The sequence below is a fragment of the Podarcis erhardii genome, assembly GCF_964252035.2.
Source record: "Podarcis erhardii genome assembly, chromosome: 3".
Lineage (NCBI taxonomy): Eukaryota > Metazoa > Chordata > Lepidosauria > Squamata > Lacertidae > Podarcis > Podarcis erhardii.
Window position 1 is genome coordinate 17,572,541 of NC_138507.1, and position 19,526 is coordinate 17,592,066.

A 19,526-nucleotide genomic window follows, 5' to 3' on the forward strand; every position below is an offset into this window, starting at 1 on the left:
AATGTTTAGATTCTTTTTAAAAAAATGGTTCTTTTCAAACATGTTCCCCTTCACCTCTGTGTTCTTACACAACCGAGGAATTTTTATTATTATTATTTAATAATTTTTATTAAGTACAAATTGGAAAACATACATATTTACAACAAAAGAAAATACAAAGGAAAAAGAAAATACATATAACCAAGGAAAAAAATTAGAGAATACTTTGCCTCTTTTCATATTTACAGTTATTTATACTTCTATAAAATGCTATTCACGATAAAGGAGTGAAATGAAAGATATCAGAAAAAAGAAAAAAAGAACAAAGAAAAAATAAAGAACTAAAAGAAAAGGATCATAGGTGAAACTTTTTAAAAGTAGATAAGTATTCACTATACATAGCCGTTTCCCATCTATATTTATATTCAGTTGTATAATTTCATCTTGTCCTTATCTACCTTAAAAAGTGTTGTTTTTTAAAAGACTTCCACCGTTTGCCTCACACGTTTTTAATAATCCGTTCGTCAAATCCTCTGTTCTTCATATTTTCCCTTTGGATTTCCTTAATGTCTCACTTTATATTTTTTATATTATGCACAAGATTATTCTAAACACAACCAGATTTTTATAATCGAGCCCTGTTTTTGTAAATAATCATTTAATAACTCCCATTGCTTCATAACCATGGTTTTGGGTTTTCTCCTTATTATATCCGTTAGTTTTGCTAGTTCCAGGTACTCGCAAATTTCTATAGATGGTATCCAAAGGTAATTGTGCATGAGATGTATGGATTCTCCCCTTTACACAAGACAGGTCCCCCATTTTTTCCTGACCCCCTTCCCCACCACATCCTTCCGTGCCCAGTGGTGGAGGAAGGGGGTGCGGGGGCTTCAGTCCGCCCCGGATGCCAGCACTGAGGGGGGTGACAAAATGAGGTGTGGTTTTTTTTTAAAAAAAATGGACTCACAAAACCTTTTAGGAGTGACATGGTGGCTTAGGCGCCTGCAGGTTCCGCACTGCCCGAAACAGCAGCATGGGACTTGCGCCTGCCCACCGCCTCTCCATCAGCTGCCCTACAGCTGAAGGGGTGGCAGCGGAGAGGTTCCAAGTGTCGGAGAGGCTCACCCCACCCCCATGGGGAGATTGCCCTGCCCCACGGGCAGATTGCCCCACCCCCATGGGTGCGGATCGCCCTGCCCCCAGCTGCAGGACACGCCCCAGCACCAGGCACCCGAGTGGCTAGCTACGCCGCTGTCCGTGCCCACCTAAAAGGCTCCGCCTTACGATTGGAGGACCCTTCAGAACATTATGGGATAGGGGAGTGGAGCTGCAGTGACTAGGAAGGATTGTCCCCCCCCCTCCTCCACCCCCCGCCTTGAGAGCACAACTCTTTTCTATTCATATAAAAGCAGATTTGGGGTCAAAGCACTGGGAGCGAGTACTGTGTATTTTCAAAAGCAACCAGGGTGGAAAGCAGGTCTTATATATAACATTTCAACACATGCATTTTACATTAGCCAAACCTTTCATCGTGTTGGAAAGGTGAGATATGCAACAGGGAACCTCCTTTTGGAATTCTATAGGTCTCACCTGACATTTGTAACATGATAACATTTTGTCTTTTTTTAAAAAAGTGTTTTGCACTATTCCACCCCCCCAAAAAAAACCCTGCCTTGAGCAATGTGGACTTTTGTAGAATCCATAACAGAAACATGCAGTTTCTCTTCATGAGTGGTCCATGTTCCAGGCTGTTTGTTTCTCTCTCCCCTTGCTGTGTGTGTGTGTGTGTGTGTGTGTGTGTGTGTGTTTTATAGTGCTAATAAGCTGGGAATTTGTTATTTGAATGTGTTCTCTTCAGAGACTGCTACAAACTCTAGGATATCTGTGCAGCGCTGACTTTTTTTTTTTTTTAAGCTGGGAGAACTGCACCTTTTCAAATAAATGATTTTTTCACATAAGCTTAACGTGTGCAAATTTATGTTGTTTTGAAGTGCCAGGGTGGCGGGGTGTGTTTGTGTGTACAGTATAGCGTTTCCCCCTAATGCATTTTGTCCTGCAATTTTTATCCTGTCTTTGCTCACGAGATTTGCTCAAAAGCAGTTTGCTCTGCAGCAGCCAGCTTTTCCTCCCCGTTTTTCTGCTTTGCTTTTATAATTCTCAGTCTCATTAACTCTCCGTTGCTTCTCCTCCAATCTCCTGGAAAAGTAGCTGCTCCCCCTAGTCTAAAAACTTCCTTAAAAATAATAATACTTTATTCTATAAAGCAACCTAACCTTACAGTGCCTGGGAACACGGGCTTTTGCTATACAGTGGTACCTCAGGTTACAGACGCTTCAGGTTACAGACTCCGCTAATCCAGAAGTAGTACCTCAGGTTAAGAACTCTGCTTCAGGATGAGAACAGAAATCGCACTGCGGCGGCACGGCGGCAGTGGGAGGCCCCATTAGCTAAAGTGGTGCCTCAGGTTAAGAACGGTTTCAGGTTAAGAATGGACCTCTGGAACGAATTTTTAACCCGAGGTACCACTGTATTTTTGCAGGCCAACTGCCAGGGATATGGTTGAGGGCATAAAAGCATGAGCTAGCCCTTCTGTATCATCACTCCCCCCCCCCCCCGCTGCCCCAAACACACATACGTCCAAGAGAAATGGATGGATAATAGAATGTGTTTTCTGTTCAGAGCAGGCAAACACACTCACTGCCTGAATGAGCCTGGGTCAACAAAGAACAATAGCAGGGACTCTTTTTACCTGAACGCCATTAATGTGAGTCACAAGGCGGGGGGGGCGGGGAGCCATTTTTACAATTGAATCTATGTGCTTTCTTTAAAACCTTTTTCATCTGTTTTACAGAGAGATGAAAGTGGTGGGCTACAGAGGGACTGTTTCATTTCACATCTCCAGGTTTGGCTTAGAAAATATATTTATATATTTTCTCAAACTACACCATTTGCGAGAGTGTATGCTAGACAGCATCTTAAAAAGTAGAGACATCACCTTGCCAACAAAGGTCCATATAGTAAAAGCCATGGTTTTCCCAGTAGTGATGTATGGAAGTGAAAGCTGGACCATAAAGAAGGCTGATTGCCGAAGAGTTGATGCTTTTGAATTATGGTGCTGGAGGAGACTCTTGAGAGTCCCATGAACTGCAAGAAGATCAAACCCATCCATTCTGAAGGAAATCAGCCCTGAGTGCTCACTGGAAGGATAGATCCTTTGGCTACCTCATGAGAAGAGAAGACTCCCTGGAAAAGACCCTGATGTTGGGAAACATGGAGGGCACAAGGAGAGAACAAGATGGTTGGACTGTGTTCTCGAAGCTACCAGCATGAGTTTGACCAAACTGCGGGAGGCAGTGGAAGACAGGAGTGCCTGGTGTGCTCTGGTCCATGGGGTCACGAAGAGTCGGACACAACTAAACAACTAAACAACAATAACAACAACATGGTTATCAGAGGGTCAGCTAGTGGGTTTGGGAAGGTTAGCTGTGGTGGCACTGGGAGAATGCTACTGCCACATCCTATAACCTGCAAAACCATTGTGATCAGAGGGAGAGGCAAAGGGCAGCCTTTTATTTTCTTATTTATTTTACCTTGCATGCACACCACAGAATCAGAGAACCATAGAGCTGGAAGGAATCCTGAGGATCATCTAGTCCAACGCCCTGCAATGCAGGAATCTCAGCCATAGCCCCATGACTGATGGCCTTCCAACCTCTGCTTAAAAACCACCGATGAAGGAGAGCCCAAAACCTCCCAAGGAAGACTGTTGCACTATCAAACAGCTCTTACTGTCAGAAAGGTCTTGCTGATGTTTAGTCGGAATCTCCTTTTTGTAACTTGAAGCCACTGGTTCAAGTCTGTGTCGGAAATCAAGCCAATATCAGGAGACACTGGCAACTCTCCCAGGCACCCGGCTAATCTCTTGTTGACCTCCCTGGCTGCATTCCCCAGCAAGATCCAGGCTAGGTCACAATAGGCGATCTTCTCAGCATGAGAAGAACACCCCCCCTCTTTCCTGCCCCCCCTGGCAGGGGAAAGAGATAGATAGAAACGTATTTTCATGCCTTTATTTCTGTCTTTGCAGCATTACAAAAAACATGACTGCTCTCCTCAAACTCCAGCAGTCTAGAGACAAACACTTCCTGTACAGCTCATATTACACTCTGAGCTAATTCCGGTGCTTCGCACTGTGAATTGACTGTCCCTCTGTTTCCCACGGAACAGTCCCAACATTCCCATCATGTTTTGTTTTCAAGCTAGCACTTTGCAGCTGCATTGCTTCTATATCGTAACAGTCTGACCCTCTGGAGCAGTAGAAAACAAGCTTGCTCCAACATCCATGTGACAGCCCTTGAGAGATTTGAAGATGGCTGTCAGATCTCCTCTCACTCTCCTCTTTTCCAGGCTAAACACGTCCAGCTCCCTCAACCGTTCCTCATAAGACTTGGTTTCCAGACCCTTGGTCATCTTGGTCAATCTCCTCTGCACACGTTCCAGCTTGTCAACATCCTTCTTAAACTGTGGCACTCAGAATGGGACACAGTATTCCACTGGGGGGGGGGAATTAACTACTCCAGCTTCAGAAAAAGAGGGGATATTTTATCACATGTGGTGGGAATGTAAAAAGGTGAAATGCTTCTGGGAGATGATATATAATGAGTTGAAAAAAAAAATGTTGAAATATACATTTATAAAGAAACCAGAAGCATTTCTATTGGGCATTGTGGGGAGTGACATAAATAGAAAGGAATGTAAGCTCTTTTTATATGCAATAACAGCAGCAAGAATATTATTGGCCCAAAAATGGAAGCAAGAAGAGTTACCGACGATTGAAGAATGGAGGATGACGTTAATGGACTTTGCAGAATTAGATAAACTAACAGGAAGGATTCAAAACCGGCGAGACCAGAAATTCACGGAAGACTGGAGTAAATTTACAGACTATATGAAAAGTAATTGTGAAGAACAGACGACGTTTGTGGGGTTGCAAGAAGTTTTGTGAGGAGTATTATTAGAAGTATTGTAAAAATGGACAAGGGGGAGGATGATTTGTTAAGAGATGTAAAGGCAATATAAAGTTAAGAAATGCATAAGAAGTGGTTAAAACGGTGGATCATCAGAGGTGCTGATGGAAGTCTACAAAGATTGTATAAGTGATAAGTTTTGCGGTACATTTTATAATTTATATGTTAAAATTAATTTTAAAATATTATTAAAAAGAACTACACCAGCTTCAGGATTGGTATTGTCGTGGCCCATCCCCCCTTTTTGTATTTTGTGAGTGTAAGGTGGGCCTTGGATCCTCCACACACACCACTTGCCGCCACCATCTGCACCTGCAGAGCTTTCCTTGGGCAAATGGGAGGCTCCTCCAGAAATGTGGGTGTTATTCCATGGATGGAGTTTCTCTCCACCAGCAGAGGACATGTTCCTGAGCTCCTTACCCCCTCAGCTGGCTTCTGGCTAGCTGTCAGCTTTGAGCCTCCATCCATTGCAGCAAAATCCACAGAGATTCTTGTGGCATATTAAATATGTTTTTTAACGTAAGCATTTGTGACCCAGAGCCCACTTCATCAGAGGCAAGAGACTGTGTGTTTCAAATACCTGAACAGCTGGGCCTTACCCAGTTTCCTCAGAAACCAACCGAAGATACAATACTAAACCTGAATTACAATAAAAATTAGGATGCCAAATCTTATTCTGTTTTCTTTTCAGTTTTTGATGGAGAAAGCAGAAAGATAATCTTCCACAAAATGGGCCAATTTCAGAAATATGTTTGCTCGGGCTTTAACTAAAATAGGATTCTATCCTTGGCCTGAGGCACTATCCAGCTCGCTGCAGCTGTCAGAATGAGGAAAGTTGCCTAGGAACCAAAATTAAAATGAAGCACATAGGATTATATATATTTTTTAAGCTCAAAGCTTCTATTTTTCACATAGCAAACCTCATCAAGATTTTCTTTAGAGTTGCTGTCATTAGTGGCCAAAAGACAACAGTTGGATGAATCAGTCAGAACCTCATTAGACCCTCTCTTTGAAGTAATGGGTAAAATGAATGCTAGGGTGGAAAATAAGATGAAAGCGCCACAAATGAAAGCATTAACTAAAGCCTTGGGAGATTGGAAAGAACAGAACAGACCCACATGACCTACACTGGTCTATTCCAGAAACATCATTTCATAAATCTGAAGGGGAAAATGTAAATAGCCGAGTCAAGGGATGAGATAAAAAAATTGGGAAACCTCCTGCCAACCTCAATGGGGAGAATGAATGCGACTCTTGTTTTCTTTAGCAAAAGTGCACTGAAAAAATGAAACTAAGGGCGAAGAATTCTCCTACCGAGCCCCATCAGTGGAAGCTCTGAGCAAGGACTACTGCTTGCATAGTGGAGCTTTCATCCCCTCACATGCCCCTTGCAATTGGGTCTGGAGAAGATTCGGAGAACCCCTGGAATCATGCATGGAGAGAGGAGAGGAGCGATCATTTCATCTGGCAAGTTGAAATGCTTGTGCAGTTGAAACATCCATCATCGTTCAACACTGAATTCCACCCAGGGCTTTGTTATTTCCTTAAGCAGAAAATGCAAGTTATACACAAGTCGCCACCTCATTCAGAAGAGACTACAGAGGGGGGAAAGTTATGTAATAGGTAACTGATTTTTGGAGCTCCTTATTTAATGCACAAATGTCACTGAAGTACATTTTCTGTGGCTATGCTGCAAAAATCCGTACCCGCTAAACAGCCTGCGTCCTCCTTGAAGAAACGCAATGGTTCACATGGCAACTTGTCTTTGTTCAGCACCCTGGACAAGGACATTGTGTTAAAGGTACTCTAGAATCTGCTTTGGGAGATTTGTTTACTGAAAAAGGGTGATTTCACAGGTCTTTCTGCTCAGAATTGTTACCTGAATAGATCTGTTGAGGAATTCCAGCCTACAGTTTCTTTGAACACCTAACTGATGCCATAAAAGGTATGATGTAATTCACCTGCCTTTGTTGTAAAGTAGCAGGGCAAGGACTTCACAGCTATCTCTCAATGAATATTGCCAACCAGAGGGATAATTCTGCAGCAGTCGATAGAAAGCGCCAACCCAGCCAAGCAGCCCCGCCATCTTAAACGGCTGGTTTTATATGTCATAAAAGGGCAGCAAATTCCTAACCATGTATTTCATTATTGTATTATTATTATTATTAAAGGAAAAGAGATCTAAAGGCGATCCTACCTGACTCACGCCTTCAGACACAATACACAAGTCGAAACAGAGCCATCCTTTGCAATTCTCACTCCTCTGAATTTTGCAATGCCAAGTAATGTGTACAAAAATCTATGTCCTAAAGTGCGTATAAACATGCACATAATAGTGAAAAGAATACAAAAATGCATTTTACTGAGAAGAAGAGAAGAAGAAGAAGAGTTTGGATTTGATATCCCGCCTTTCACTCCCTTTAAGGAGTCTCAAAGCGGCTAACATTCTCCTTTCCCTTCCTCCCCCACAACAAACACTCTGTGAGGTGAGTGGGGCTGAGAGACTTCAGAGAAGTGGGACTGGCCCAAGGTCACCCAGCAGCTGCATGTGGAGGAGCGGAGACGCGAACCCGGTTCCCCAGATTACGAGTCTACCGCTCTTAACCACTACACCACACTACACTACACCACACTACACTGAGGGGAGTTGCTTTGTGCAAATGTGCTTAATAGACAGCGTTGCATACAAAGATATGTAGATTAGGAGAAATCCACTGATGAGTTTTCACCAGGGTTTTTTGTTTTTTTAAACAAATGCAAACTCATGCAAACATGGAGAACTAAACTTAAGATTGAAAAAATGGGAAACTAAAATTGACAGAATGCACCTTTTTGCATTCAACTCCCATTCAAGTCCTGTAGGTTTCCTCGCCGCCACCACCCTTCATGTCCATGTGGATATTATCTGTCAACTTTGGATTACATTGCATGCATCCAATGAAATAATAATAATAATAATAATAATAATAATAATAATAATTTATACCCCGCCCTTCCCAGCCAAGGCCAGGCTCAGAGCAGCTTACAAGCAATAATAAAAACAAGTTAAATGATTACAACTTAAAAACAACATTAAAATACAACATTAAAATATTGAAACATTAAAATATTAAAATGTAGCCTCATCGCAGGAGGATGAAATACATTCTTGTCCATGAAAGCTTATAATACATTTTTAAAATGCCACAAGGCCCTTTCTTGCTTTGGCTGCCGCTAGCGTTCTGGAAATTATAACAAAGTATACATAAAGTACTGACATGGATGCAAGCTAGGCACTTTAAGCCCTCAATAATTATATGATAAATGTCTGATTTTGAAAACGTGTGCTTGCCATGGAAGTTCTTTGGTGCATGAATATATCTGATGGTTATATTCAAACCTGTTATCGCATTAATCATAAATAATCAGCGTCCAATTAAAATGGCGTTTTCGTTAAGGGGGAAGGAAGGCTAAATGGCCTGGAGTATGATAGACGCAGAGTATCGCAGTTTCAAAAGGCATCTGTATGACAGCCAGATTATTAACATTCCTTGGAGGCACAGCTGATACGCAAGGACCAGAGCAGATGCCATTTGCACAGGGGCAAAACAGACACACATCTGGGTCTGGAGCCTTTAGCAAAACGATAGAATAAGGAGTCAATGCAGCTCTTTGCCACTCCACTGTCTCCAGCCTTTGCCATTATGCTGCAAATCAGGATTACATGGGTGATACCAAAAGTACAATGCAGCTAGGAATGTATTAATATTGGGAGTCATTTTGGACTCACAGCTATCCATGGAGGTGCAGGTCAATTCTGTATCCAGGGCAGCTGTCTACCAGCTCGACCTGGTACGCAGGCTGAGACCCTACCTGCCTGCGGACTGTCTCGTCAGAGTGGTGCATGCTCTAGTTATCTCCCGCTTGGACTACTGCAATGTGCTCTACGTGGGGCTACCTTTGAAGGTGACCCGGAAACTACAACTAATCCAGAATGCGGCAGCTAGACTGGTGACTGGGGGCGGCCGCCAAGACCACATAACAACAATCTTGAAAGACCTACATTGGCTCCCAGTATGTTTCCGAGCACAATTCAAAGTGTTGGTGTTGACCTTTAAAGTCCTAAACGGCCTCGGCCCAGTATACCTGAAGGAGCGTCTCCACCCCCATCGTTCTGCCCGGACACTAAGGTCCAACGCCAAGGACCTTCTAGTGATTTCCTCATTGCAAGAAGCAAAGCTACAGGGAACCAGGCAGAGGGCCTTCTTGGTAGTGGCGCCCGCCCTGTGGAACGCCCTCCCACCAGATGTCAAAGAGATAAACAACTACCTGACATTCAGAATGCATCTTAAGGCAGCCCTGTTTAGGGAAGCTTTTAATGTGTGACATTAGTGTATTTTTGGTCTTTGTGGAAGCCGCCCAGAGTGGCTGGGGAAACCCAGCCAGATGGGCGGGGTACAAATAATAAATTATTATTATTATTATTATTATTATTATTATTATTATTATTATTGTTATAATAACAATATGTTCAAATTCTTGTTTTGACTAGATATACTCTAGCTCTGGCTATCGCCTGTTTCTTCTTAAACAGAGGAAATCAGTTGGTTCCAGGTCTTTAACACCAAAGTAGCCCCCAAACTCCTGTGGGTCATTCCGTTATGGATTGGTGCAGTTGACCAACCGCTGGAACGCATCCGGTCCAAATTTATGCGCAAAATTCTGGGGCTGCCAAATTCTATGCCATATGCAGCCATGTGACCGGAAACTGGACAAAGGCTGCTGGGAACCAAAGCGTGGCTCACCTCTTTAAGATTCTGTCTCCGCCTACATTTCATGTCCGATCCGTCTTCTTTGACTTTCCACATGCTGGCAGAATCCCACCACTCCAAACAGCTAGCTTGCATTGAGAGCAAAATCAGAACCTGTGGCCTATCACTCAAGTCGCTGCTTATGCTCCCGCAGTTGGAAGCATTCCAGACAATCAAGTGCAGAATCCTAGAGATTGAATTCCAAACCCTTTGCAGTGCTGCCAATAAAACCTTTCCCATTTGGGCTGGAAATTCCACTCTTGTTTGGCCAGGACACTCCATATTTACACCAGCTTTACGATCCCCACCTACGCAAAGCTCTTTGCCTCGCAAGATTTAACGTCTTACTGTCTGCAGTTTTGCAAGGTAGATTAGAAAACAGATTAGCAACCAGTTTGGGATGTGGGTGGCACTTTGGTCTAAACCACTGAGCCTCTTGGGCTTGCCGATCAGAAGGTCGGCGGTTTGAATCCCCATGACGGAGTGAGCTCCCGTTGCTCCTGCCAATCTAGCAGTTTGAAAGCACGCCAGTGCAAGTAGATAAATAGGTACGACTGTGGAGGGAAGGTTTCCATGCGCTCTTGTTTCTGTCACAATGTTCCATTGCACCAGAAGTGGTTTAGTCATGCTGGCCACATGACCTGGAAAGCTGTCTGTGGACAAACGCCGGCTCCCGCAGCCTGGAAGCAAGATGAGCACCACAACCCCATTGTCGCCTGTGACTGGACTTAACCGTCCAGGGTCCTTTACCTTTACCTTTTAGTAACGCGTTCTCCTCACATCAGGAGGAAATCTTAATGCTTGGACCACGGAAGGAAGTGCATGTGTGGAGATCAGAGACCTTTAAAAAAAAGAGAGAGAGACAGTTACTGTCTGACTCAGACATATTGCTACAATTCTTCAGCCCCAAGCTGGAGGGAGAAAATATCTCTGCGAGAAAATATTTCGTCTAGAGTAGAAATTGCAAGCCAGCTTTTCCTCAGGCTAGGCTCCTTCCTAGACTTCCCGCTACTGGAGAATTTCTGTCTCTGAATAGTCTAGTCTGTGATCCTGGAGGCTGATTATCACACCTGCCAACCTGAATCAGCATTAAATGCAGCGTATTTTCCAGCAGGGTGCCAGCATCTGCTAAAAGTAAGTCAGCCATGCTGGCTGTTATGTAAGGAAAAGGTGTGCTTCCTGGAAATGGTCAGTGTGAACAACGCTGTATAACTAACATCAGATTAATAGGTTGATGGAGTAACACATAACAGCTGTAAAGAGGAATCATGTAAGAAAGGTGGACTGTTTCTTGTGGTTCTCTCTAACGTCATCAGGGGCAGCAAAAGTGTGTGAAGGAATGGCAATACCTTAGCTTTAAAAAAAATGGCAGAACAATTCTACTTATTGAAGCCCTTCAGTGGATGAGTGCACAGAGTATAGGCTTTGGTGAAGAAGGTTTTCTTGGGTAAAATACAGAGCAGGCATCCCCAAACTCGGCCCTCCAGATGTTTTGGGACTACAACTCCCATCATCCCTAGCTGACAGGACCAGTGGTCAGGGATGATGGGAATTGTAGTCCCAAAACATCTGGAGTTGGGGGATGCCTGATACAGAGGAATGAAGAAAGATATGGAGGGGAAGAATGAATTGATTTGGGAGCATTTCCAAATGAACATGAGGAGAGAGATATTTTTCAGGGAGAACCACTACAGAACCCACGAGTGAAGGCAGATGTCAAAATCTTAAGTGTTGTGGAAGTACTCCAAATGCACATTCATTGCCTCTAAATACGCAATCCAGAAACTGAAAGCACTTGGGGTATGAACTATACAGTGATTGATTTTTAAAATTATTTTTCAGTGAAATTTGCTTACAAGGACTAATCCATTTGCCTACGGGAGCAGCGCGGAAGAATTTCTAAATGCAGGCATCCCAGGCCTACTCAGGAACTGCCAGAGCTGATATACCTCAACAGATTCTACCAGGGATGACACCTGTCCTAATACTGCCCCCCCTACAAATTCTCCCTTATGCTGCCACTGGTTCTGACCCACCCCAGCAAGGCATGCAGCTGCCAGCCACCACTGATCTCCCTACCCCACCCTCAGATGAGATTTCCCAATCAATGTGGTGTATCTCAAATGGTGAGCTGGGGACAACTACCAGTGATCCTCAACACACAATTGCAGAAAAGCTTGGTTCAGCTGGAACTCTGCATGTGCCCCCAAGACCGCGTGTGTGATTTGCCTTTGCTCCGAGCCATGAGAGAGTTTTCTTGCCATGGCCGGGGGAAGACCCTAGTGTGCGTGGTGGTGACAATCCCAGCACATCCCTGGTGGCTAATTAATTTCAGAACCCAACGCCGTCTCAAAATACAAGTAACAGCCTTAAATCGGCAGATGACCGCTCATTAGGAACAAATGATTATCCACTGATAAGCATGCCCCACCGTAATTAAATATCCCTTTTCATTTCTCAAGAAAGGGAAGTTCATTCCCTGTCAGCCTGGATGCGACCGCATTGCCGCTAGATTGTGTTAATTAGGTCAGGTATTTCTTTGCATTTCTGAGAACTTCTAAAGATCATCTTTTTTCCAGCAAAAGGCAAGAGTACCCAGCTAGAAATAGATTGAATAAATGGGCTGCCCATGTGGCCAGGCTTTCACCCTGTGGCATGACAGTTAATTAAGTCAACTCTGCAATGCCAGGAATTCTCCATCCATGGCTTTTGTTATGAAATGTTACTTAGCTACAAGCCTGGATCCTTTGTGGAGAGGCTCCTGTCACATTCCAGGTGATGCAGTAAGATACGTTTCAGTGCACAATGCATCCCGCACAGCCAGACCTCCTCAGCACTCTGCTTAGCCTCAGGAACCCATCAGCACAGGAAAAAAGAAAAAACATTATGGGCACATGACCTGTCGTGAAAATTCTTCTCAATATTGATCCAGAGTAGATCCTAATGTATAGTTAGCAGAGTAAAAACTTAAACACGTTGCAGGATTCCCCAAAAATAGACCAGAGGCAATTGTAATTCATCCAGCAGAGCTTTACTGCTGCTGAAGGCAAATGAGCATAATGGTCACAAATCCAATACATTCAGGATTGGCACTGTCCATAAGAAATCCAGTTCCAGCAGACTTAACTTAAACTTATAATAACTGATAATACTGGTAAGTCTAAACCTTAACATTACAGTGGTACCTCGGGTTACATGCGCTTCAGGTTACATACACTTCAGGTTACAGACTCCACTAAACCAGAAATAGTACCTCGGGTTAATAACTTTGCTTCAGGATGAGAACAGAAATCGTGCAGCGGCAGCGGCAGCAGGAGGCCCCATTAGCTAAAGTGGTGCTTCAGGTTAAGAACAGTTTCAGGTTAAGAACAGACCTCCGGAACGAATTAAGTTCTTAACCCGAGGTACTACTGTATAGTATATTATGTACAGAACACCACACCAGAAGGAAGGGAGATAGAAAGAGAAAGTGAAACTCAGGCTCCTTCTGGCCTTCGTTTTATAGTCAGCATGACCTTGACAGAAAGAGATAACAGAACCAGTTTAAACCAGCTGTACTCAGCTTCTCTGAAGGAATAACCCAAATATCATGAAGCCTTCTGCTTGCTTCTTTCATACAGAGAAGCTTCCAGAAGCCTCTTGAATTAAGTAGAATAGGAAAGATCTCTACACATCAGATCAATACTTTCTATACTAAGAAATGCAAACTGACAGTTCAGCCTAGGTGGCATATAAATTATTATTATTATTATTATTATTATTATTATTAATGTCAGATGCATGACATTACATTGTGAGACATAAAACATGGAGATTGCCTGGCACCAAGTGCAGCCAAGAAGCCACTCAATTCCCATTCCACTATAGTGAAGACAACAAGGCCGGATCTACAGTGATCTGTAAAAACGCTATTAAAGACTATTTTTAAAAGGTTATATAGCTCTCAATGCAATTTCCCATTGTCAAGAGATTGCTGCTCTGCATTGCCCTCTGGTGTCACATTTTTATAATGCATTTTTAACGTTATAACCAACCAGGTTTGCCTATCCAGCAGGAGTGGGGTCCCACCAGCATGCCAAAGTGGTGGCAGGTGACCAGTCCAATAGCAATGCCAGAGTGGGAGCGGGGATCACCCAGTGTTTGGGTAACAGCCGGGATAGCTTGAGAAGATAGAGCACGAGACTCTTCGTCTCAGGGATGTGGGTTTAAGCCCCACCTTGGGCAAAAGATTCCTGCATTGCAGGGGGTTGGACTACATGACCCTTGTGGTCCCTTCCAACTTTACAATCCTGTGATTCTGTGATTGGTAGCACTAAGCCAAGGACCCACTGAACCCTGGCACCAGATCAATCGCAGCCCACAAAACTGTATTATAATTTTTGTTGAGTGTTCCAGTCACAGATTTCCCACATAATGTGTCATTTGAGCTTGAGATCAAGAAGCAGTTATGAGGGTGGGGAACAATTGGTGTATTTATTTGCAGGGAGAAAGGTTTCTGTTATTTCTCCTCACTTACCCAATTTTCAGGCTGTAATGTTGTTTTTGCTAAAGAGATCAAGGTGGGTAGGGTGTGTTGAATTTTTCAGTTTTCAAATTCCCCAAATGAGGGGTGCTAAAAAGTTGTAACATGACTTGGGAATAGAAAATATATTTTGGTTAAATTAATATAATTTAGTTTTGCTTGGTAAGTAAAATGTTTGTAAAATTGCATAAAAACGATTGCCAGCTATTTGCAGTTACATTATTTTTCTATTTATTTAGCACTACCTGATATTTTCAGAAGGTAACATTAAAATTATTTGGTTTTCCAAAAGCAGTTTATGTGCTTCTTCATCAAATGTAGACCTGCCAAGCTAAATGTTGTCCCATCCCCCCAAAAAAGAATAGTAGATTTGAATTACTCGCACCCAAAAAATGTACTTTTATCGCTCCTCAATGAAGAAATGTGCAAAAGAATAAGTTTCACCCCACTAAAATAGCATGCCCTAGTGGGAGGGGGTTGGAGAATGAAAGTGAACTGTGAAGACACTTTCTGAGAACAAATATATATATCCTCAAGAGCTCTGTTTCATAATGAATCCAAGGAAGAGAAAGCTAACAAGCAATGACATTCCTTGGGGTAGTTGTGGGGATTGGTTGATGGAGCAGTGTTTCATTCATATTAATGGACCAGCCTTCTCTGGATAAATACCAAATACCAGATAGTACAGTGGTACCTTATCAGGAGCTCATCCTACACTCGAGTAGGACCCTCGCAGAGACAAATGCCCGACTGGCATGTTCTCTCCCTCCTGGTCGTTCGTTCGGGAGCTTCAAACGCTTTCTTCAGCCTGAACATTATAGCGACCGATGCCAACAGACATCGGCACACTTAGGGATCCGCAGAGTCTGTGCAGTTCGTGTGACAGACCTCAGCAACTCAGCATTTTGGCTAATCTACTTTATTTACATATAAACACACACGGAGCACTGCAACATGGCTCCCTCTCTCTCTACAGCAAGAGAACAGCAGACAACAAAGAGAAAAAGAACAAAGGACAATAGTCCCACTTCACAGAACACAGTAACAAAAACATCCTGTCTCCGTCACTTCCCACTTTGTGGAGTCAAAACATACACCGTCATGTGATAGACAAAAATCCCATGACTGCAATCATGGAGCAGGAATTCTAACATACCTCGGGTTATGAACAGTCCTGCTTACAAATGCTTCGGGTTACGAACGCCACAAACCCGGAAGTAGGTGTCCCAGGTTGCGAACTTTGCCCTGGGATATGAACGCAATCTGCTTCCGGGGTCGTGGGAGGCCTATGTAGGGAATGCGTGCCTCGGGTTAAGAATGCTTCGGGTTAAGAACGGACTTCCGGAACAAATTAAGTTCATAACCCGAGGTACCACTGTAAACTGGATCTATCCAGAAATATAATCTCCCTTGTTGGCCTCAATCTACCCAAAGATAAGTCCCATTAATTTCAATGGATGAAAGTTAAGACTGATATTAACAGGAAGTGGTGAATATGATGTGGGTTGTGTGTGGGGTTTTTTTCATTCGATATGTCTAAATAAGCATATGTATAACAAAGCAAATTGCAGGGCGCTATTAGGGTATCATCCGTACACAGTAAGCATTATGACGCACTCTCGGCTTTGAATAATCTAACTTCACAGTTCAGTTCCACTTGGTTAGGCAAATTAAAATATGTATGAGTAAATAGCTTTGTGGATTGTGAATAATGCAGGAACAGTGAGACAAAAGCAGTTTCAAGACCTCTACCAAATGCCACTTGGGATGTAAACCAAAGGACAATGTAGTCAATGGAGTGTCTCCTTGAGTTCAGGGGGAGCTGGCCTGCACTTCTTCATGTTTTACATAAAGGTTGATTACTCAGGCTTTGGGCAAGATTAGTAGGGATGAACTGGAGAGTTTTGCCATTTAATTAAACATCTTCACCCTCAATGCATTTGTTGTTCATTACGCTGTGAAATTGCTTTTCTAGTGGCTTGATATATTTTTGATCTTCTAACGTGACAAGTTGTTTGTTCAAAGCATCTGTAATTCCAATGGAGGCTAGTATTTGCTCTCTATCCTTTATGCATTTTCCCCCCAAACACTTGCTTTCTCATCTACTGTTAATTTGTAATTTTCATTATATCCCATAGCTAAAACGTAGTCCTCCACCTTTGGGGAACATATTTAACATCGTTTGATTCATACATAACATTATTCAAGAGGCCCAGCTTATAACATTATTCATGAGTTGAATATTTTCAACTTTTATCCTCCTTCAAATTAGCCCAGGGAGGTATAATAATCTAAATAAATTTCTTACAGTTGTATTCTTCTCTTCTTCCAAGGAGCTCACAACTGTGTACAGACAATCCCCTTAATTCTCAAAACAATCCTGTGATGTATGCTAGCCTAAGAATTGGTCAGTTAACCAAAAGTTCTTCAGTGAAATTCACAGCTAGGTAGAGAACTTACCCTCTCTGGTCGTAGTCTTTCATTTTAAGTCACACCACACATATGAGTAAGGCTAAAGCAGGGGTTCCCAACATGGTGCCCATCTAGTATTGTAGGCTACAACTCCCTCTCAGCATGGCCAATTTTCCAGGATTGATGGGAATTGTAGTCAAGCAAATTCTTGAAGACATCACATTGGGCTTCAGGCTTTAATCGGTAGGCTGGTCAACTGGCTTTCTGGCCTGAACCCTAAAGTTGGAAGGGGCTCTCCCAAACTTTGACTAGCTGTTTCCTAGTTCTGCTGGATCTCTCAGTGGTGTTTGATACCATCGACCATAACATCCTTCTGGACCGTCTTGAGGGGCTGGGAGCTGGGGGCACTGTCATACAGTGGTTCCGCTCCTTCCTCCTGGGCCATGTTCAGAAAGTGGTGGTGGGGGATGAGTGTTCAGACCCCTGGGCTCTCACTTGTGGGGTGCCTCAGGGTTTTGTCCTCTCCCCCATGCTTTTCAACATTTACATGCAGCCACTGGGAGAGATCATCAGGAGGTTTGGGCTGGATGTTCATCAGTATGCGGATGATAGCCAGCTCTACCTCTCTTTTAAATCAGAACCAGTGAAGGCGGTGAAGGTCCTGTGTGAGTGTCTGGAAGCGGTTGGAGGATGGCGGCTAACAGATTGAGGTTGAATCCTGACAAGACAGAAGTACTGTTTTTGGGGGACAGGAGGCGGGCAGGTGTGGAGGATTCCCTGGTCCTGAATGGGGTAACTGTGCCCCTGAAGGACCAGGTGTGCAGCCTGGGAGTCATTTTGGACTCACAGCTGTCCATGGAGGCACAGGTCAAATCTGTATCCAGGGCATCTGTTTACCAGCTCCATCTGGTACGTAGGCTGAAACCCTATCTGCCTGCAGACTGTCTCGCCAGAGTGGTACATGCTCTGGTTATCTCCCACTTGGACTACTGCAATGCGCTCTACGTGGGGCTACCTTTGAAGGTGACCCGGAAACTATGACTAATCCAGAATGCGGCAGCTAGACTGGTGACTGGGAGTGGCCGCCAAGACCATATAACACCGGTCTTGAAAGACCTACATTGGCTCCCAGTACGTTTCCGAGCACAATTCAAAGTGTTGGTGCTGACCTTTAAAGCCCTAAACGGCCTCGGTCCAGTATATCTGAAGGAGTGTCTCCTCCCCCATCGTTCTGCCCGGACACTGAGGTCCAGCTCCGAGGGCCTTCTGACGGTTCCCTCACTGCGAGAGGCCAAGTTACAGGGAACCAGGCAGAGGGCCTTCTCGGTAGTGGCGCCCGCCCTGTGGAACACCATCCCATCAGATGTCAAAGCGATAAACATCTACCTGACATTCAGAAGACATCTGAAGGCAGCCATGTTCAGGGAAGTTTTTAATATGTGACATTTTAGTGTATCTTTCATCTTTGTTGGAAGCCGCCCAGAGTGGCTGGGGAAACCCAGCCAGATGGGCGGGGTACAAATAAATTATTATTATTATTATTATTATTATTATTATTACTCAGAGATGCCCACTTTCCTTGGCTATTTCCACCATCGTAGTCCTTTGTAGCTGCTCCTCCCTGAGCTACTGTTTTTCAGCTACCTTTCTCCCCTTAATGTGAACGTTGTTTTATGTAAGCATCCATTTCGAACCAGTGCTATGTATTCCGAGATGGAAATATTGGTGGTCATCTGGCAGGAGTGATAGAGGCAGCAGCGTGTGTGAAGACAAGGTGCTGTATGGTTTTAACTATTCAATTTGTTATTGCTTTCACTGAATTTCAAATTATCAAGGGGGACAGTTATAGCAGCAGCAGCAGAGAGGGCAGTGCAGGATCTTGTCCTAGCAAGACAAGTTGTTTAAAAGGATGAGGCTGGATTGGTCCTAAGGACTGACAGCTGACTGAGTTCCAAGTCAGATAGGGCAGCTGGTATTGCAGCCTAGTTGGACCTTTGAGGAACATAGTTCCACTTCCAAGGCATGCATAGCTGCCAACTTACAGATTTGAAAATAAGGGACCAGCAGCCTCGAAAATAAGGGATCAGCAGCCAAAATAAGGGATTTTCCAAGCACAGGTATGTTCACCTTCTGAGCCCCTCCGAGCCAAAGGAAAGAAAGCCCAGCCAGCAGCCAAACGAAGCCTCAAGCCTCAAGGAAAACCACCATCACCTCTCCGCTGGGAAGCACTGAGCAAAGGCAAGTCCCCAGGCAACACAGCCGATTTGATCAGCACAAGGCATGCAAGCTCTACACCCGAGTCATTCTTAGACTCCTTACTGGGTGAGCAACACAGCCAAACAACACAGTTGGAGCCTCCCTCCTCCCTGGCCGGCAAGGAGGGAGGGAGAGGAGCTGCTTCCTTTGGAACCCAGGAAATTTAAGGGACATCATCAATAAGGGACAGCAGCGGGACACGGCGCTGGGATAAGGGACTGTCCCGCCAAATAAGGGACGCTTGACAGCTATGAAGGCATGTAGTAGAATATGGCCTTAATGGTGCAGGAAATAGGGCAATGGAGCCTTGCTCTGGGGCAGGAAGACAGACACACAGCTGTACCCTGAACACTGATATAATGTATCATACACAACATGCACCGAACTGCATGAGGTATAGCTATTTTACCTTAGTGTCTGGCATTCTGTGTATCAAGGAATGCTATTTTCACAGTACTACTGGTTATGGGTCAATGAGAAAACACGATTATCCTCCTTTCCTCACTTAAACTTCATTCAAACAGATTAATTATGTTTCTAATA

General features: G+C 43.8%; 1 long non-coding RNA gene across 1 annotated transcript; it reads right to left on the bottom strand.

Annotated features, from left to right (window-relative positions):
• Nucleotides 1-6,624: 6,624 nt before the first annotated feature.
• On the bottom strand, nucleotides 6,625-11,259 carry LOC309339449. Its single transcript, XR_014155363.1, has 3 exons — nucleotides 10,550-11,259; nucleotides 7,201-7,309; nucleotides 6,625-6,780 (listed from the first exon to the last, which is right to left on the bottom strand). It is a non-coding gene; the product is annotated as an uncharacterized lncRNA (long non-coding RNA).
• Nucleotides 11,260-19,526: the final 8,267 nt, after the last annotated feature.